Here is an 18,850-nt window from a genome sequence, read left to right on the forward strand (position 1 = left end):
ATTTTAGCTTTCAAATTCTTTGTTTTGTCTATGTTGAAGTCAGGAGCCCGCCGGAGAGCAGGGAATACATTTCAAGTCAGCAATCAGGAGCCCGCCTGGAAAGCAAGGAATACATTCAAGCGTAGCAGTCAAGAGCTCGCCTGGAGAACAAGGGAGTACAATTTAAGTTTTAGCTTTCAAATTCTTTGTTTTGTCTATTTGAAGTTAGGAGCCCGCCTGGAGAGCAGGGAATACATTTCAAGTTAGCAATCAAGAGCCCGCCTGGAGAGCAGGGAATACTTTCAAGCGCAGCAGTCAGGAGCCCGCCTGGAGAACAAGGGAATAAAATTTATGTTTTATCTTTCAAACTCTTTGTTTTGTCTATGTTGAAGTCAGGAGCCCGCCTGGAGAGTAGGGAATACATTTCAAGTTGAAGTTAGGAGCCCGCCTGGAGAGCAGGGAATACTTTCAAGCGTAGCAGTCAGGAGCCCGCCTGGAGAACAAGGGAGTACAATTTAAGTTAGCTTTTAAATTCTTTGTTTTGTCTATTTGAAGTCAGGAGCCCGCCTGGAGAGCAGGGAATACATTTCAAGTCAGCAATCAGGAGCCTGCCTGGAAAGCAAGGAATACATTCAAGCGTAGCAGTCAGAAGCCCGCCTGGAGAACAAGGGAGTACAATTTAAATTTTAGCTTTCAAATTCTTTGTTTTGTCTATGTTGAAGTCAGGAGCCCGCCTGGAGAGCAGGGAATACTTTCAAGCGTAGCAGTCAGGAGCCCGCCTGGAGACGAAGGGAGTACAATTTAAGTTTTAGCTTTCAAATTCTTTGTTTTGTCTATTTGAATTCAGGAGCCCGCCTGGACAGCAGGGAATACATTTCAAGTCAGCAATCAGGAGCCTGCCTGGAAAGCAAGGAATACATTCAAGCGTAGCAGTCAGAAGCCCGCCTGGAGAACAAGGGAGTACAATTTAAATTTTAGCTTTCAAATTCTTTGTTTTGTCTATGTTGAAGTCAGGAGCCCGCCGGAGAGCAGGGAATACATTTCAAGTTGAAGTCAGGAGCCCGCCTGGAGAGCAGGAAATACTTTCAAGCGTAGCAGTCCGGAGCCCACCAGGAGAACAAGGGAGTACAATTTAAGTTTTAGCTTTCAAATTCTTTGTTTTGTCTATTTGAAGTCAGGAGCCCGCCTGGACAGCAGGGAATACATTTTAAGTCAGCAGTCAGGAGCCCGCCTGGAGAGCAGGGAATACTTTCAAGCGCAGCAATTAGGAGCCCTCCTGGAGAACAAGGGAGTACAATTCAAGTTTTAGCTTTCAAGATCTTATTGATATTTGGTAATGTGATCCGTTTTACACTTACATCGGTGCCCAGCCACCAAGGCGGGGCAGAAAATTTTCTTTGTTTTGTCTATTTTTTTGAAGTCAGGAGCCCGCCTGGAGAGCAGAGAATACATTTCAAGTTAGCAGTTAGGAGCCCTCCTAGAGAGTAGGGAATACATTCAAGTTTAGCAGTTAGGAGCCCGCCTGGAGAGTAGGGAATACATTTAAGTTTAGCAGTCAGGAGCCCTCCTGGAGAGCAGGGAATACATTTCTAGTTAGCAGTTAGGATCCCGCCTGGAGAGCAGAGAATACATTCAAGTTTAGCAGTCAGGAGCCCGCCTGGAGAGCAGGGAATACATTTCAAGTTCAGCGGTCAGGAGCCCGCCTGGAGAGCAGGGAATACATTTCAAGTTAGCAGTCAGGGGCCCCGCCTGAAGAATAGGGTTAGTTTTTATTTAGTCAAGCTTAGTTTATAGTTTTCCTAGTCTATTCTTTAGTTTAATTTCATCATTGCATCAATAGTACAAGTGGTTTACAATTTTGCTAACAACTCACAAATCTTCCTAGTGCAAACTTGGGCAGAAAAATTTTGTTGTTTTGTCTATTTTGTTGTAATCAGGCACCCACTAGAGAACAAGGGGAGACAAATCAAGTTTCTAAGGAAAGCAGTTTCGAAGGAAGACAGTTCAAGTTTCAGGGCAAGTGGTTCAAGGTGCAAGGGAAAACAGTGTAAAGTAACAAGAGAAGACGGTTTGAGTTCAACAGTCAGGCGTCCACCTGAAGAAAATGAAAAACATCTCAGATTGCAATTCAAGTCAGCAACCAAAGAATCTCGCGGCAAGTACAAGTCAACAGACCGAGGTGATCAACAGAAGTTAGTCACAATAAAGAAAATGAGAGAAAGGCAAGAAATGAATCCAAATACAGAAATTGATGAAAGATGTGAACTGCTTAAGACATGATGGAAGTCACAAGCACTACATGTCCGGTCTTGATCCAGAGGCTGTAGAAGAACGAGCTAGCACCTGCAGCTAACAAGCGCCAAGGTTCAAATCTAAAGTCTGCATGAAGAACCATTCAAGACTCAAGATCAAACTTCAGAAGACTTATAGATAGGAACCTTGTAACTCGTAGTTGAAAGGTTTAGTTAGACTTTTTCATTTGATTTTTGATGTAATAACACGGACCGCGGACCGGAACCTCGGCGGAACGGCACCTCGATCGGATCTCCACCTCGGCATACTCCGTCATCTCACTCATCTCTGAACTACACGTGGCCTGATTCCTTTATAGCCAAGGATATGTAGGCAGCCCAGATACCAGGGCTCGGTCACATTCCCCCCTATCTTAGTTTTAGTTTCTCCAAATAAGGGTCAGGTCAAAAAACTTGTCTAGTCAGTCTTTGTCTGAAAACTCTGCGCGTTTCCACTCAAAGAGGGGCAGCTTTAGACATGTGATTTTTGACCCTCCCCAAGATTTTTTTATATTAGCGTAAAATATTTAATTTAGGCATAATATAGATATTTTAAGTAATTTTGACTCTTTTACTTTATTTTATTACAAGAAAACAAAAAATCACAAAAATAGGTTCATTAATGTTTTGTAGTTATTTTTATTCTAAAAAGAAATCTTAAAAAAAATATATACAACAATAATATCGTATTTTTATTTTAATATGGTATTGGAAAATACCAAAAATAGATTTGCTTTAATAGCTAGTTTTATTTTAATAATTATTTGAATAGTAGGAATAATTAACAAATGGGCCTGTATTTTTAATCTCGTTCGCAGCAAAAGAATAGAACTTGGGCTCGAGCAACACATTTTTAGGCTTAATTTTGGACCTAACCCACAATTGCCAAGCCCATAATTCCTAGGCCCATACACCTTAACCTAAAAACCCTACCAAAAACCTACAATATAAAAAGAAGGCTTAATACTAAAGGAGAGGAAACGAACAAAAGGCTAAAAAGAAAAGCTGCGCAGCTTTTGTTTCAACAGGGACCCCCCCCATCGGATCTCTTCTTCACCAACGAAGAAAGCTTCTTCGTTTAAGAAGTTGGAACGAAAAGCAGCAAAAGCTGCGCATGATCGAAATGAAGAAGGCTGAAGAACCAAAAAAAAATGCAAAGGCTGCACATCTCAAAACCAATACCAGAGAACGCCACCCCACCCCCCTCGCGTCTATCATTTTTGCCCCCCCCCCCTGCGCGTCGCTGTTCCTGTCCAAATGACCCTACACTGTCGGCGATGCTGTTCTATCCAAATGACCAGCCTACACCATGAACAGCCATGCACAATAGTAGCCGACCCTTCTTCATCCTCTCCTTCAGCATATAGCACCCCATCTCCGTCTTCAACCACCGACGACCACCACTGAAGCCGGCGAACACACACACACACACACACACTGCTACCGTTCCACCATCCCACATCTGCCGCTACCATAACTGGCCGGAAATGCAGCAAAAACAGTGACGGAAACGTGAGAAGTTTCCAGTCATCGTCCCGTTCGAGGTCGTTGAGTTTGTTCATTCGAGCTTGTTTGAGCTTCACGGAGAGGTTTCGAGTTCCGGTTAGCAGAGGTCTTGCTAGTGTTGTTAATGTATTTCTCGGTCGAGTTCTAGTCATTTGTTGATATACTGTAATTTTGGCCATTTATGGAAAATATCCGGCTGGGTTTTAATGTTCCGACGATGTTGTTCGTTGGAGGCTTTATATTTTCTTGAATACTGAAGAACTATTGCTGCTATATTATGGCTGCTGCATATGCTGGCGAAGAAAATTGTTTACAGTAAAATACACGCAAGCATTGGTATTTCAAAGGCTGGCGTAAGTGGGGGTGGTAGTCTTTCTTCATATGTTGACAAGTTCTTTGAGGCATTATAAATTCTTATGTGGGAATCTCGTGCAAGACGTGAAGTAAATTAAAATAGATGTAGTGATGGTTTGTTTTGTGGACAATAAATTGCCTCTACTTCAGAAAGCATCATCATATTAATTTTGTCAAGGATTCAAATTAAAGCAACAATTCCAAGTTGAATTTAGTGGCGAGCTGTTTGCCGAAATGGAAAGACTCTTGCAGTTTAGCTCTTAAATGGCCAAAATAGAAAGAGTCGATTCGAGGCAGCCGAGGTCCTATTGGCGATCTTGTGCATTTACGAGTTTCAAAGTTGTCCGGTAATTCAAATTTCAGATTCAATATTAAGGTTCATTTTTTCTATTCTATAAAGTTTTTCCTTGTATACTTATTGTGAAGTTTTTGATGATTATGGTTGTGCTAAAATCCGGGTGTGCATTTCATGTGACCCTACTATAATTTTGAATAATGATAGTAGAAATAAATATGTTATAAATTCGGGTGTGCATTTCATGTGACCCAAATCCAAATCTTAACAACGTCAAATAGAATATGTCTCAGACTGCGGGTGCATTTCATGTGGCGCGGTCAAAAGATGTATTTTGGTTGACGTTAAAATCTTCCTTAAAATGAATAAGAGCGGTTATAAAGTTAAAATGTATATAGGTTCAAAATGTTCTAAAATTAGATAATAGGCCAATTATAACAGTTGAGCGACCATGCTAAAACCACGGAATCCGGGAATGCCTAACACCTTCTCCCGGGTTAACAGAATTTCTTACTCGGATTTCTGGTTCGCGTACTGTATTGATGCAGGGCTTTACCTTCTAGTTTTACTATACTAGCCATCTATTTCGTATTTCGTATTCTGTATTTCATATCTCTTATATATTGTTGTTATTTTATTATGCATTTTTATGGTACTAATATATCGGCTCCTATTGCTTTTTGAGCCGAGGGTCTCCTGGAAACAGCCTCTCTGCCCTTCGGGGTAGGGGTAAGGTCTGCGTACATATTACCCTCCCCATACCCCACTTGTTAACATAATTCCTTACTCGGATTTTTGGTTCGCGGACTGTATTACAGAGTCAACCTTTTCCTCGACTCGGGATTCGAACCGGTGACTTGGGACACCATAAATCTCCCAAGTGGCGACTCTGAATCTTTTAACAATAAATCATGTTCCGATTGTCCTTTAATTGGAAAAACTCCTTTATTTATACCCTTCCGGGGTGTAAGGAAAAAAGGAGGTGTGACAGCTCTGGCGACTCTGCTGGGGATCGAACCCAGAATCTCTGGTTAAGGGTTCAAGAATTCGAGCTTAGAATAATTGTTATAGTTGGCTTTATCCATTATCTGATTTTATTACATGATTTGGGCCTAATGTGCTAATTGATTGCTTTTACCGCTTTGATATTCCGTGAACTGTATATAAACTGTTGCGAAATCCCCCTTCTCTCTGAGTCTTCTAAATCATGAAGAAGTGTGCACTTCGTGTGACTTCTTTTCTGTTAGAGTCATATCCCAAATTTAGAACGAGGTTCGGACAAGTTGCAAAGCCGGTGAAGCTTCTGTATTCCCGGTACGCTGCCCCCCCTCGGCTCGAGCTGTCCGCTCGGGTAAGCCAGATCTAGAACAATAAACCCAGATTTTGAACCTAGTACAACAAGACCTCATGCCGGATCCCTAGTAGGAACGTTTGCTTGTATCATGTGCATTTAACTTTGGAGACTCAACACAGGGGTTGGGTCTGTCTAGGACAGGTATACCAAAAATAAAAAAGACCATCCTGATGCATCTTATGTGCTACATGTTGCATTTAGTCAAGGGTAAAAGGGTCATTTGGCGGACCAATGATAACTGAGGGTAAATGAAGAAATGAAAAAAAAAAAGAAAAAAAAACAATGAAAAAAGAAAGAAGAAAGAAAAAAAAAAGAGAAGGGGAAGTGTGAAAATAATGCAAGTAGGGTCTAGTTATGTTTTTTGTTACATTTTTAAGAAAAAGACAAAAAAAAAACATCAAAAATTCAAAAAATGATTTTGCACTTTTTCATTATTTTCAAAAATCAAAAATCAAAAAAAAGAGAAAAAGAAAATCCAAAAAGATTTTGCATTTTGTGTCATTTTTCAAGAAAAAATAAGAAAAAATGTGATTTCTATGAATTAGTGGTTTTTTTTATTATTCTTCGCCCGTATCCAATTTGCCCGAACTACGCAAACCTTATTCTCGTCTCTCAGGGCAGGATATGTAGGCAACCCACATAGGGTCCGGTCTTCCTTGTAAATCTTAAGTTCTTGACTTTGCGGGGTCTTAGCCAAATTTTGCATTTCTAGCCACCTTTTGGCCAAATAAGTCATTTTGCAAAATTAGTCCCAATTATGTCTTGCATGTGTCTAATAGGGAGTGTTATTATCTCACATAGTGTTGGTTAAAGTTTTCTCATACAGGTGTGGATTTATTTACCGAAGTTTGAGCATGGCTGACATCCCGTGACCATCCGGTCAGGATCACTCAGTCAGGAGTTGCTTAAGGAGATTTGTTTGATTTTTATGTTTTGAGTCTGTTCCTCATTTTATGTCGTCTTTTACTTTCTACTTTTGTACAGTAATGTCAAGTCTTTTTATTATTGTTATTTTCTGTTTTATATTTGAAAAAATGTGTTGTATAAGTTTTCTTTAGAATACTAATTCTAGAAATGAAAACAATTTGAGGTTGTTTCTCCTTTAGGCAATTAATATCTAGGACTTAAAATGAATTATTTTGTGTTTCCTTTAGTATATTAGGACCAAAATTCAAAACAAAAAAGAGAGAATTTTATTTTAGTACTTCGTTAAAAGCTTTCTTTAAGGTGTTAATTCCAAAATCCAAAAAGATTTTCTTTTGAGGTGTTTCTTTGGGGAAATTAATGAAGGATGAAAATAAAATTGTTTTTATCTTCATTAGAACTTTAGGATATTGTACATAGAAAAAAAAAACATACTTTATCTTTTGTTTATCATTAGAATTTTTCCTTTAGGCAATCAAAATTGAAATCCAAAAACATTTTGTTTTACCTTTTTCATTGCTTGCTGCGAAATCTTGTGTTAGGATATCAAATGAAAATTTAAAATATTTTTCCGTGGTTTATTCTTTCGATCTTCTTCCTAAAAAAAATATTTTTGTTTTCTCTTCTAGGGTTTTCCTTAATAATTTCCCATGGAGTGTTTGTTTCAAAAAAAAAGAAAAAAAAAAGCAAAATATATACTCGTTAAGCTTGAGTTTAGAATAGGTTATAGAACATTAAATCTAGAAAATTCAAAAAAAAAAGAGATTTGTTTCTTTTATTTCCCTTTTCTCATCAGAGTAGTCATTAAGGTAAAAAGAAAAAGAACGTTAGTTTGTTTCCTTGATTCCCGAACTACGCAAAGATCTGATTCATGCGGTGTCATGATACCTAGGCAACCTACATAGGGTTCGATCGAATTATTTTTTTTTATTTTTTTAAAAAAGGAAAAGAAGAAAAAAAGAGAAAAAAAGAGAGAAAAAGATGGTGAAATTATGGGAGGTGAGAATTGAGAAGGAAGAAAAGAGCGACAATCAGAAAGAAAGGGAAGGAAAATGAACGAGCTAAGAAGTGCTAGAAAAACAAAGAAAAAAGAAGGTTGAAATGAACAAATTGGGATGATGCCAACAGACCTTTGTACCCTCGAAGTCATTTTAGAACCGATAATTGTGGTTAGGTGCATTGCACATAAAGTGAGATTATCTTATGTTAAATGCCCTAACGCTAACGTGATGGCTTCATTTTGTTATATTCTTAGCAGAAGGGTGGTTGGTTCGTGGTTTTTAAAGTGGTAACTCTTCTCTATAACACAAAGTCAAAAAGCAATGGCAGACAACAACAGAACTGAGTTGGTTGATACTGGTGCCCGAGAGCAGTCGGTTGAACAGGATAATGGGTTGTTTGAAGAGGTAAAGATGCTAAGACAATACATGGCGGACATGTATCAGGCTTGGATGACTGGGAAGGCACCACCCCCGCCACCACCTAGCTTCCTAAATGTTGCCCTTACCCAAGCTCCGGACACAATGCCAGAGGACCCTCCATATTCTCTATATCCACCCGCTTATCACAGCTTTCCCAACCACCCCAGTATCTCAATCACTCTTTCTCCAATTACCTCTCCCCAAAATGGTCCTCATGTCTTATCTGCTATTCCCAACAATGAACACCCACTCAAAGCTCATGATGCCCAATATTACCCCTCAGAGGTTGCCCACAAGGTTCCCAACTCATACAAGCAGGGTCCGCGGGATGGGCCTCATGTTGAAAATGAAAAATTCACAGGAAGAAAGGGCGAGATGGGATACCCAGGAGGCTGAAAGGCATAGAACAATCCTTAAAGAACAAACAAGGAAGGGGAACCCAGGGTAGCATGGCCTACAAAGAATTGTCTGTGTCCCCTGATGTTCGCCTGCCCGCGGGATTCAAAGTGCCAAGGTTTAACTTGTATGATGGGTGTGGAGATCCGGTAGACCATTTGAGGGATTATTGCAGTGAAATGAGAAATGTTGGCGAGAAAGATGATTTGTTAATGGCGTACTTCAGTGAGAACCTGACTGGGGCAGCTTTGGAATGGCATAATCGTCAAGATGTTGGTAAGTGGCCTACATTGGGTGACAAGGCTCAGGATTTTGTTCGATACTTTCAATACATATCAGGCGTTACCCCGGACCGCTCCTCACTATCTAAAATGGAAAAGAAGCCAGAGGAAAGCTTTAGGGAGTTTAGGCTCAGATAGAGGGAGCAAGCTGCTCGAGTCAATACCCCGATTGGTGAAGTAGAAATGGTTGAGCTTTTCCTACGAGCCCAAGGGCCCACCTACTTCGGTCATTTGATCCCGACCTTGGAAAAGCCTTTCAAAGATGTGTTAAAGATGGGGGAGCTAGTAGAAGAGGGAAGCAAGTCAGGAAAAATCATAAGTTGTTCGAAAGACATTCAAAACATCCCAGTAAGCTTAGGTGAAAGAAAGAGAAACAGAAAAGATGATTCGATGGGCTTTCCTGATCAACACTTCCAGCCTCGACATCGTCCCCATGGATATCCTGATGCACCAGGTGATCCTCCTCAATGCCACTTCTCTCCACAGAACTCCCAAAATCGTACATCACTTTCCCAGTACCCAGCTCCACAAAATGCCTATCCACCCCCACGAGCCTATCGAAAACCCCCTGAATCAGGTTTTCGGCCCAATCAAGCATTTAAGAATGAGAGGTTGCTGAAAAAAGAAAAGGCTTTCACCTTATTGGGAGTGTCATACGCCAGTTTGTTCCAAAAGTTGAAGCAATTGGACATATTGAAGCCGATCCAGATAAAAATGCCAAACCCTCTTCCAAAGAAGTTTGATTTTTCTCAAAGGTGCGCATATTGCTCAGATGCCCCAGGGCATGACATAGAGAAGTGTTGGAATCTGAAGAAAGCAATTCAGAAGTTTATTGATGCAGGTGACATTGTCGTGCAAAATCCAGATGCAGCAGACACTAGCCAAAGTCCATCGCCTGTTCGTAATGAGACGCATATGGTGAGTAGGATTTGTTTTGAAAAGGAATATGAAAATTCTTCTGAGATCCTCGAAGGTCCACGCGCTGCAAAGTTTTCAGTGCTATCAGAGGTTGATCTTAAGAACGAGCCAGCAAAGGGAACCTAAAAGCAATTTGTTAAGAACAATGTGATGGAAGTTTGTGAAGGTCCTAGTAATGTTGATGCGGAATTCAGTGGCTAAGATGCCTAGCTTGGCAATTGGAAAGACGCTCCTGTCTTGGATAGCCAGGGAGGAGTTTTGGTGGTTTATTTTGTTGTCATTTCTGTTGTTCGGGTTATTTCAGGGTTGTAATCCAGATATTGTCTTGTGACTCAAACCCTCCTGTCCTTTTATTTTGCCTAGTTTGTTTAGTCATAGTAGCCCGTCTAGTGTTGTCTAGGTTTGTTCTAGGTTTTTTACCCCAGTTTAGTTTGTTTGTTTTGTTGTCCAAACCCTTTCACCATCTGTCTAATGCAATTTTCTGTTTTCTATAAATTCTATTCATTTTCATTTAGTTCTTTTTTCTTTTTATAGTTCTTTTCCTGATTGACTCTAGTGACATGGCATGCATACGTAATTCTCAACCTGGTTTTAAAAGTCAGTTTAGTCACGAAGCAACGAAAACAATGTTGAAGATGTAGGGACATTTAAGGGAAATAAGTGAAGGCATTTTGGGATCACTTCAAGCCTGAGTTGTGTGAAACTGGGGCAGATAGAACATAAAAATACACCATTAAAATGCATCATGCTGCATCGGGTGAAGATAACAGCAAGTTTGCCCCAAATTTGTAGGGGGTCGTTCGTGGTAATGAGAGTGAGAGTGTTGTCCAATGGGGCTTGGTAATTAATAGATGTAGAAGGCGAATGCGTGGATATGGTTATCAAATCTAGTGCAATCAAAAGATGTTACAAATGTTTTCCTTTGTTTGTTTAAATTGTGTAGTTTGCACTTGGCATGTTTTGGAGATTGGAATGACGAAGGCATTTTGTTCTTCTATCTAAACACTTTATCCCTCGTTACCCCTTTGAGCCTCATTTATTTTCTTTCATACCCCTCTTTCGGAATCAGTAGCAAAGATCAGAAACACAAGCGTGAAAGATAAGTAAAGGAAAAGGAGAAAAGAAAAGAACGAAAAGGGAGAGAAGAAAAAATGAAAGAGAAGAAAAGAAAAAAAAAGAAAAAAAGAGGAAAAAGAAGAAAGGAAAAAACAACAAATCAACAAAAAGTGAAAAAGGAAGAAAGAAAATAAAAGAAGAGAGAAAGAGAAAAGAAAAATAACAACAACAGAGCAATTCCTAGGACATGAACTACGTTTGACCTGATTATTTTTAAGGATACGTAGGCAGCCTCACGGTTCGGTCCCATCAAAATAAAAATCCAAAAGTCCCCAAGCAAGAAAACTGGGGCAGAAGTTGTGGTTGTTGTAAGAAATCTGATTCCGAAAGTTGTAACTTTAACCCATTTGAATTGTTTTGAGCCTTTTATACCCTTTCTTTCTAACCCTGTCCAAAAGCCCATATTACGGTCCAAAGAAAGACCTTCTGATTAGTCTTTGAGAAATTCCAAGTCGAGCAGGTAAAGGTAATTCATGTCAGGGGCAACACTCTAGTTCAAGCAGGAAAAATAAAAATGAGAGAGTCTTATTGGCGAAAACCTCACAGGCACCGTAAGGTGACGGGAGCTAAGAGAAATCAAAAATGAGAGAGTCTTATTGGTAAAAACCCTCGCGGGCACCGTAAGGCGACAGTAAGTTGAGAGAAATAACAAAATGAGAGAGGCTTGATGGTGAAAACCCTTCGGGCACTACAAGTCGAATAAGGATTGTGAATCAAATTGGATAATCGAAGCATTGAAGCCCAGTTTCACGGTTTAAGGGGGTATAACAGGAGTTGAACATCAGACTTGCTCAACAGAATAGGCCACAGGTGCATGTCATGGTCATTAGAGTTAGTATCCACATCTGATAGGTTTCTACTTTGTAGTTTTCTTGTTAGGAATCATCTCTTTCCTTTGTCCTTTACTCTGTTCCTTTACTCTTGTTTACTTCCTCTTCCTGAGTCTGTTTGGTCCAAATAAGTGAGAAATGATTTCAAAATTCGCCACCAGCTTCCCAATTGCACAAAATGGGATCTAGCCAGCACATCAATGTCATAAGTCAGGAAAGAACAACAAGTGCACTGAGTTGGTAACAATCAACATGCTTTGGGGTCTATCAGAAACACAAAGATTTGGTATATTTCAATTCGTGAACAGTACAACAGATAGAGGATGTTGGGTGAACGGGTCAAAGGTATTCTTTGTGATGAGACAAAAAAAGTGGTTAACTAGTGACAAGCGAGGTCTTCCAAGCAGAAATCAAATTAATTGTGACAAGTGAGGGAACAATAGACTTCAAGTCCAAGGCCAGTGATTTAAGTCAGGAAAAAATAGTATGCGCACTGAGTGGATGGAAATTAACATGCTTTGGAATTCATGAGAAACACAAAGGTGCAGTATACGTCAACACAAGAGCACGATGCAACAGGTGGAGGGTGTTAGGTGGATGGATCAAAGGTATTTTCGGTGAAACACAAAGGTTGGTAAATGTCAGTTCATGAGCAATGTAACAGATAAAAGGGAATTGGGTCTGAACGGAGAAGGGGTATTTTCTGTGATAAAGATGACAGAGAAAGTGGGTAGTCCATAAGTGTGACGACCCGAAGGGTCATCACCGTAGTTCTTCCTTGTTTCGCGCTTTCGAGGCCTTGAAAACCTCGCTTTTAGTTTCCTCGATTGGCGTGGCAGTTCGGACGCGTAGCCAGAAAGTGGGTTGTACTCGTTTCAGACCCGGACCTGTGATTCGACGGTCCCGTAGGGTCCGTAGGAAAATATGGGACTTGGGCGTGTGCCCGGAATCAAATTCCGAGGTCCCAAGCCCGAGAAATGAATTTTTGTGTGAAATTGCTTTCTGAAATTAATTAAGGAAAATGAAGAAGAAAATTGATCAGAAAACTGTGGTATCGGGCTCGTATTTTGGTTCCGACGCCCGGTACGAGTCTTAAATATGTTTTAAGCACTATCTGTAAAGTTTGGCTAAAAACGGACGTCATATGACGTGTTTCGGACTTAAAATGGGGAAGTTGAGTTTTTGTGAAAGTTGAAAGAAAATCATGTGTTTGAGGCTTGATCCTATGTATATGATGTTATTTTGGCGATTTGATCGCACGAGTAAGTTCGTAAGATGTTTTTAAGGTTGTGTGCATGTTTGGTATCAGAGCCCCGAGGGCTCGGGTGAGTTTTGAATGGGGCCCGGGAGGTCTTGGACTTAGAAAAAAAAATACAGGTTCAGATGTTGCAGGCCCAGCGCGGCCGCGGCCATTTCCGCGCGGTCCGCGTTGGCAGCCACGCGGCCGCGGTGCTTTTCTGTGCGGTCCGCGTGGTGGGGTTCAGAGGGTCGACCAGCGCGGCCGCGCACCAAATCAGTGCGGTCCGCGCTGGGTGGGTTCAGAGAGAGCCCACTTCTTCCCTCCCTCGGCGCGGCCGCGGTACATTTCCGCGCGGTCCGCGCTGGTAGCCACGCGGCCGCGGTGCATTTCTGCGCGGTCCACGCCAGCCCCAGCATATATATAAATTTGGGATTTTCAGTCATTTTTTCCACTTTTTAAAAAACCCAAAACCTAAGAGGCGATTTTCCAAACAACTTTTCTTCTTTAAAACGATTGGTAAGTGATTTCTAACTCATTTTCTTCACTTCTTAACATCTTTTAACATGATTTCAACTTCAAAACAAAGATTTTCATGGGGGAAATTGGGTGTTTTGGGTAGAACCTAGGTTTTCTACAAATTGAGAAGTTGGACCTCAATTTGGGGTCCGATTAGAAAACAAATCATATATTTGGATTCATGGGGGAATGGGTAACCGGGTTTTGGTCCGAACCTCGAGTTTCGACCACGTGGGTCCGGGGGTAATTTTGACCTTTTTGGGAAAAACCTTGAAAAATCTATTTTCATGCATTGGGGATGATTCATTCAGTAATTATTAATGTGATTAAGTAACTAATGACTAGATTCGAGCGGATTGGTGGTGGAATCAAGAGGTAAAGCTATACTAGAAGCGTGAGTTGAGTTTGGAGCATTCGAGGTAAGTGTTTGTTCTAACTTTGGCTTGAGGGAATAGGATTAGGATGATATTTGCTACTTGCTAATGTGGAGTACGGTGTATAGGCATGGTGACGGTTATCTATGCACCGGAGTCTAGCATGACCGTGAGTCTTGATTGCTTTTAATTCGAATAATGTGACACAAGCTCCTTGTTTATTTGATGAGTTTCACATAATATGAACGGTTGAGGTAAAATTGCGATTGGTGTACTTTTGGAGCGTTAGCTCGAACATGAATGTGTTAGTTGAGGAAGAATGGATTTAAAAAGGAGAATGTGTTGTGAATACTCCCTTGCCGGGTTAAAGGTATTGAGTTGTTATTCTCCCCTGAAGGGGTCTACTATATGAAGTCAGATATTATGAACTATATTATGGGATCGTGTGGCACGCCGTCCACTTATATAATGATATTATGGGATCGTGTGGCACGCCGTCCACTTATATGTGATATTAGGGGATCGTGTGGCACGCCGTCCACTTAAATATAATATTATGGGATCGTGTGGCACGCCGTCCACTTATATATATATCATGGGAACCGGAGTCTCTTCTGCTTATTTCCGATATTTCATTTTTATCTGTTACTCCCCGATAGCATGTCCCCTCCCAGTTTTACTTTGTATTATCTTGTTATTGTTTCCTTGCACTTGTTGTATATATATCTGTATAGGTTAAATGTGGTAGGTACTGTCTAGCCTCGTCACTACTTCGGCGGGGTTAGGCCAGGCACCTACCAGCACATGGGGTCGGTTGTGTTGATGCTACACTCTGTGCATTTTTGGTGCACAGATCAGGGAGCAGCTTACGGACCGCAGCAGTAGGACTTCTGGGAGCTATCTTCAGTCCAGGGACTCTCGAGGTAGCCTAGCTGGCGTTCGCAGGCCGAAGTCCCTTTCCATGTTTTTCTTTGTTTGTTTATCTTGTATCAGACAAACATGATGTATTTTCCCTTCAGACATTGATTGTAGTATTCTGTAGTAGTCCGTGAGCTAGTGAAACTAGACCTTGGGTAGTGATGTGTATTAAACTTCCGCACTTTTGGTTTTCAGTTGCTTTAGATTTAAAGTCTTCCGCTTAGATTTTGTCTCGTTATTATATTGTTTGAAAGAAAGCAGGAAAGGTGTTTTAAATATTTGGCTTGCCTAGCTCCGATAGTAGGCGCCATCACGACACCCGATGGTGGGAAATCTGGGTCGTGACAAGTTGGTATCAGAGCACTAGGTTACTTAGGTCTCACAACTCACGAACAAGCTCAGTAAAGTCTGAGGGATCGGTAAGGAGACGTCTGTATTTATCCCGCAGAGGCTACTGAGTTAGGAAAACTTTACCTTGTTCATTCTTGTCGTGCGATTCTGTTTCTCAAGTACTGATTGTCTTTCCACTCTGTTCTTTCGCAGATGGAGAGGACACGTGCTTCCTCTTCTACCGCGCAACAGCCTGAGCCCCCAGCAGCAGCCCCTATTAGGGGCAGAGGGCGAGGCCGAGGCCGTGCTAGAGGCCGAGGCCGGGGCAAAGCTCAGCCCCGAGCAGCATTTCCAGCGACGGAGCCTCAGGTCGATTTTGAGGAGGAGGTTCCGGCCCCAGCTGTTCCAGTGGGCCCAGCTCAGGTCCCAGAGGGTTTCATAGCCACTCCAGTGCTTCAGGATGCTTTGGTCCGACTGGTAGGCTTTATGGAGGGCATTTCTAGAGCGGGTTTGCTTCCCGTAGCTCCAGCCACATCTCAGGCTGGGGGAGGAGTTCAAACTCCCGATACTCGTACTCCAGAACCGGTAGCTCCTCAGGCTCAGGTTCCAGCGGTTCAGCCAGCCGAGGTAGTTCAGCCAGCTGTGGCAGCCCAGCCAGGTATTGCGGCTCAGTCCACCGATGGTGCGGCTATGTCCGCGGATGCTTTGTGAAGGCTTGATCGTTTTACTAAGCTCTTCACAACCACATATAGTGGCACTCCCTTAGAGGATGCTCAGGATTTCATTTTCAACTGTCATGAGGTTCTACTGATTATGGGCGTTATAGAGACCAATGGGGTCGACTTCGCCACTTTTCGCCTGGCAGGATCCGCCAAGACTTGGTGGAGGGATTTCTGTTTAGCCAGGCCAGCAGGGTCGCCATCATTGACCTGGGATCAGTTTTCAGTGTTATTTCTGGGGAAGTTTCTTCCAGTTACTCAGCGAGATGCTCTTCACAGGCAGTTTAGCGTCTCCAACAAGGTCCTATGACGGTCACCCAGTATGAGACCCGGTTCATTGATCTTGCTCGTCATGCCGTTGTGATACTCCCCACCGATAGAGAGAGGGTGCGGAGGTTTATTGATGGGTTGGCCCAGCCGATCCGTGTTCAGATGGCCATGAGTGCCGGTAGTGAGATTTCATTTCAGGAGGCGGCAGATGGTGCCCGCTAGATAGAGATGGCACTTGCTCAGGGAGGTGGTCATGGGTCTGATAAAGAGGCCCCGTCATTCTGGTAGATTCAGTGGTACCTCGTCTGGAGGTAGGGATTCTTATGGTAGAGGCCATCCTTCGAGGCCCTTTCAGTCAGCTCTCCAGGCTTCTCATGGTACACCAGGTGGTCGTGGTTCTCAGCCGCAGTATTCTGACCAGCAGCTCTTCAGTTCACCATCAGCACCTATCAGTGCACCACCACTTCGTTTTTCTCAGCAGCCGAGGGCTTGTTATACTTGCGGCGATGTGAGTCACATTGCCAGATATTGCCCTCGAGCTTCCAGCAGCTCGCAGCGGCAGGGTTCTCGCCCGATGATCCAGGCACCATTTGCCCCACCGCCTGCCCAGCCGGCTAGAGGCGGGGGTAGAGGACATAGAGGTGGAGGTAGAGGTCTTAGAGGTGGAGCTCCGACCGCTAGAGGTAGGGGTCAACCAGCAGCAGATCGTCCCAGGGATATGGTTCAGGGATGTGGGGCCCAGCCCCGTTGTTATGCTTTGCCAGCCAGGCCAGAGGCTGAGTCATCAGATACTGTGATTACAGGTACTATTCTGGTCTATGATAGGGATGCTTCTGTGCTATTTGATCCCGGATCTACGTATTCATATGTGTCGTCCTATTTTTCACCCTATTTGGTTATGCCTAGTGACTCGTTGAGTATTCCTGTTTATGTGTCAACACCGGTGGGTGATTCTATTGTGGTCGACCAAGTTCATCGTTCTTGTATCGTAGTGTTTGTGGGTCTTGAGACCCGTGTTGATTTGTTGCTTTTGGACATGGTCGACTTTGATTTTATATTGGGGATGGATGGGTTATCCCCGTACCATGCTATCTTGGATTGCCATGCCAAGACCGTGACCTTAGCCTTACCGGATTTACCCCGTTTAGAGTGGAGAGGGACTTCTGGTCTTTGTACCCGCAGTGTTATCTCGTATGTGAAAGCTCGGCGTATGGTCGAGAAGGGATGTTTGGCCTACTTGGCGTATGTTCGCGATTCTAGCGCGGAGGCCCCTTCTACTGATTCTGTGCCCGTTGTTCGGGAGTTTCCTGAGGTTTTCCCTTTAGACTTGCCGGGTATGCCGCCCGACAGGGATATCGACTTTTGTATTGATTTGGCCCCGGGCACTCAGCCCATTTCTATCCCGCCATATCGTATGGCCCCGCCGGAGTTGAAAGAGTTAAAGGAACAGCTGCAGGATTTGCTTGAGAAAGGTTTCATTAGACCCAGTGTTTCACCTTGGGGTGCGCCGGTGTTGTTTGTTAAGAAAAAGGATGGTTCGATATAACAACAACAAGTCACAACTACATTACGACGAGCGGCAAGCTCCGATTGGAATCTGTATACCCCTCATCAATCCTTATAGACTTCTTACTTCAACATAAAATTATCATTAACATGATAATGAAGTCATTAATCAATGATTCCAGCCTTAAACCATATATTTATAATAACGAAAATAATCCACAACTTCAACTATCCTCAATTAGCAACTTTATTCACTAGTTCATGTCTAGCCCATCCATTTAACTTAATCAATATCAAGATAACCTTAGGCACAAGTAAGAACACAATATAAATACCTCCTACAGTAACTTCAAGTCTAAATCCAAGTTATATTCAGTTTACAACAATCCTCAATAGCAATACAATACCATAGAAGTGACTTAGTCTAACCCAAGTATTATCTTGTAGTTTATCATCCTAACAACTTAACCAACATACAAGCAAGATTAAGCACAATTAGTAGGCTGTTATACTCACCTTAGACAGCAGCGAAAACTTGGAATTTCATCCAAATACAGCCCACAACAATCCTCAATGACAACACAACCTCAAAGAGGTGTTGTTCTTCACTAGAACTAAGTTTTGTTGTTGAAATATGGTGTAATCACTTCACACCCTTGTGGTATATTTTTAGGAGGGTTAGGAGAAGTTTGGAGACGAATTTTAGTTGAAAATGAGCAAAAATAGGCGTTCAAATCGTTTATAAATTGAAGTAGGTCAACCACCGCCTAAGTGGGTCCCATTAGGAGCTGCTTGCGCGGTCTCGCAAAAACATGAATATCTCTCTACTCCAATGTCGTATTGACAAACAGTTTAATGTGTTAGAAACTAGACTCGTAGATATTCAATTTGGTAGGTAGAACACCCCATGATTCCAAGTATATTTGGAGAAATTCTTAGATACATTTGACCTAAATTTCAGCAAATTTATGGATGTAACTTATGATGACCTTTGCCAACTCTTGTTCCACAACTTGCTTGCCTGCAAAATGTAGAAAATGATTATCATACGACTAAAATAACTCATAGAATAGCCTCCTTATCATGTTAAGAACCCTAGTCTCACCCCAAAGTACATGTTATAACATTCCAAACTTGTCGACTTTTGACGAAACTTATTTTCTTCAATTGGTTTAATTTCTAAGATTTCCAACCCTCTTGGTACTCGTTATTCATGATCTTAAATATTTGTAACCTCCAAGGTAACATGATTAACTTAATTTATTTGCTTCCAAATATAATCTTATTTCCGAGCTTACATCAATGACTTACG

The sequence above is a fragment of the Nicotiana tabacum genome, chromosome 1, assembly GCF_000715075.1.
Source record: "Nicotiana tabacum cultivar K326 chromosome 1, ASM71507v2, whole genome shotgun sequence".
Classification (NCBI taxonomy): domain Eukaryota; kingdom Viridiplantae; phylum Streptophyta; class Magnoliopsida; order Solanales; family Solanaceae; genus Nicotiana; species Nicotiana tabacum.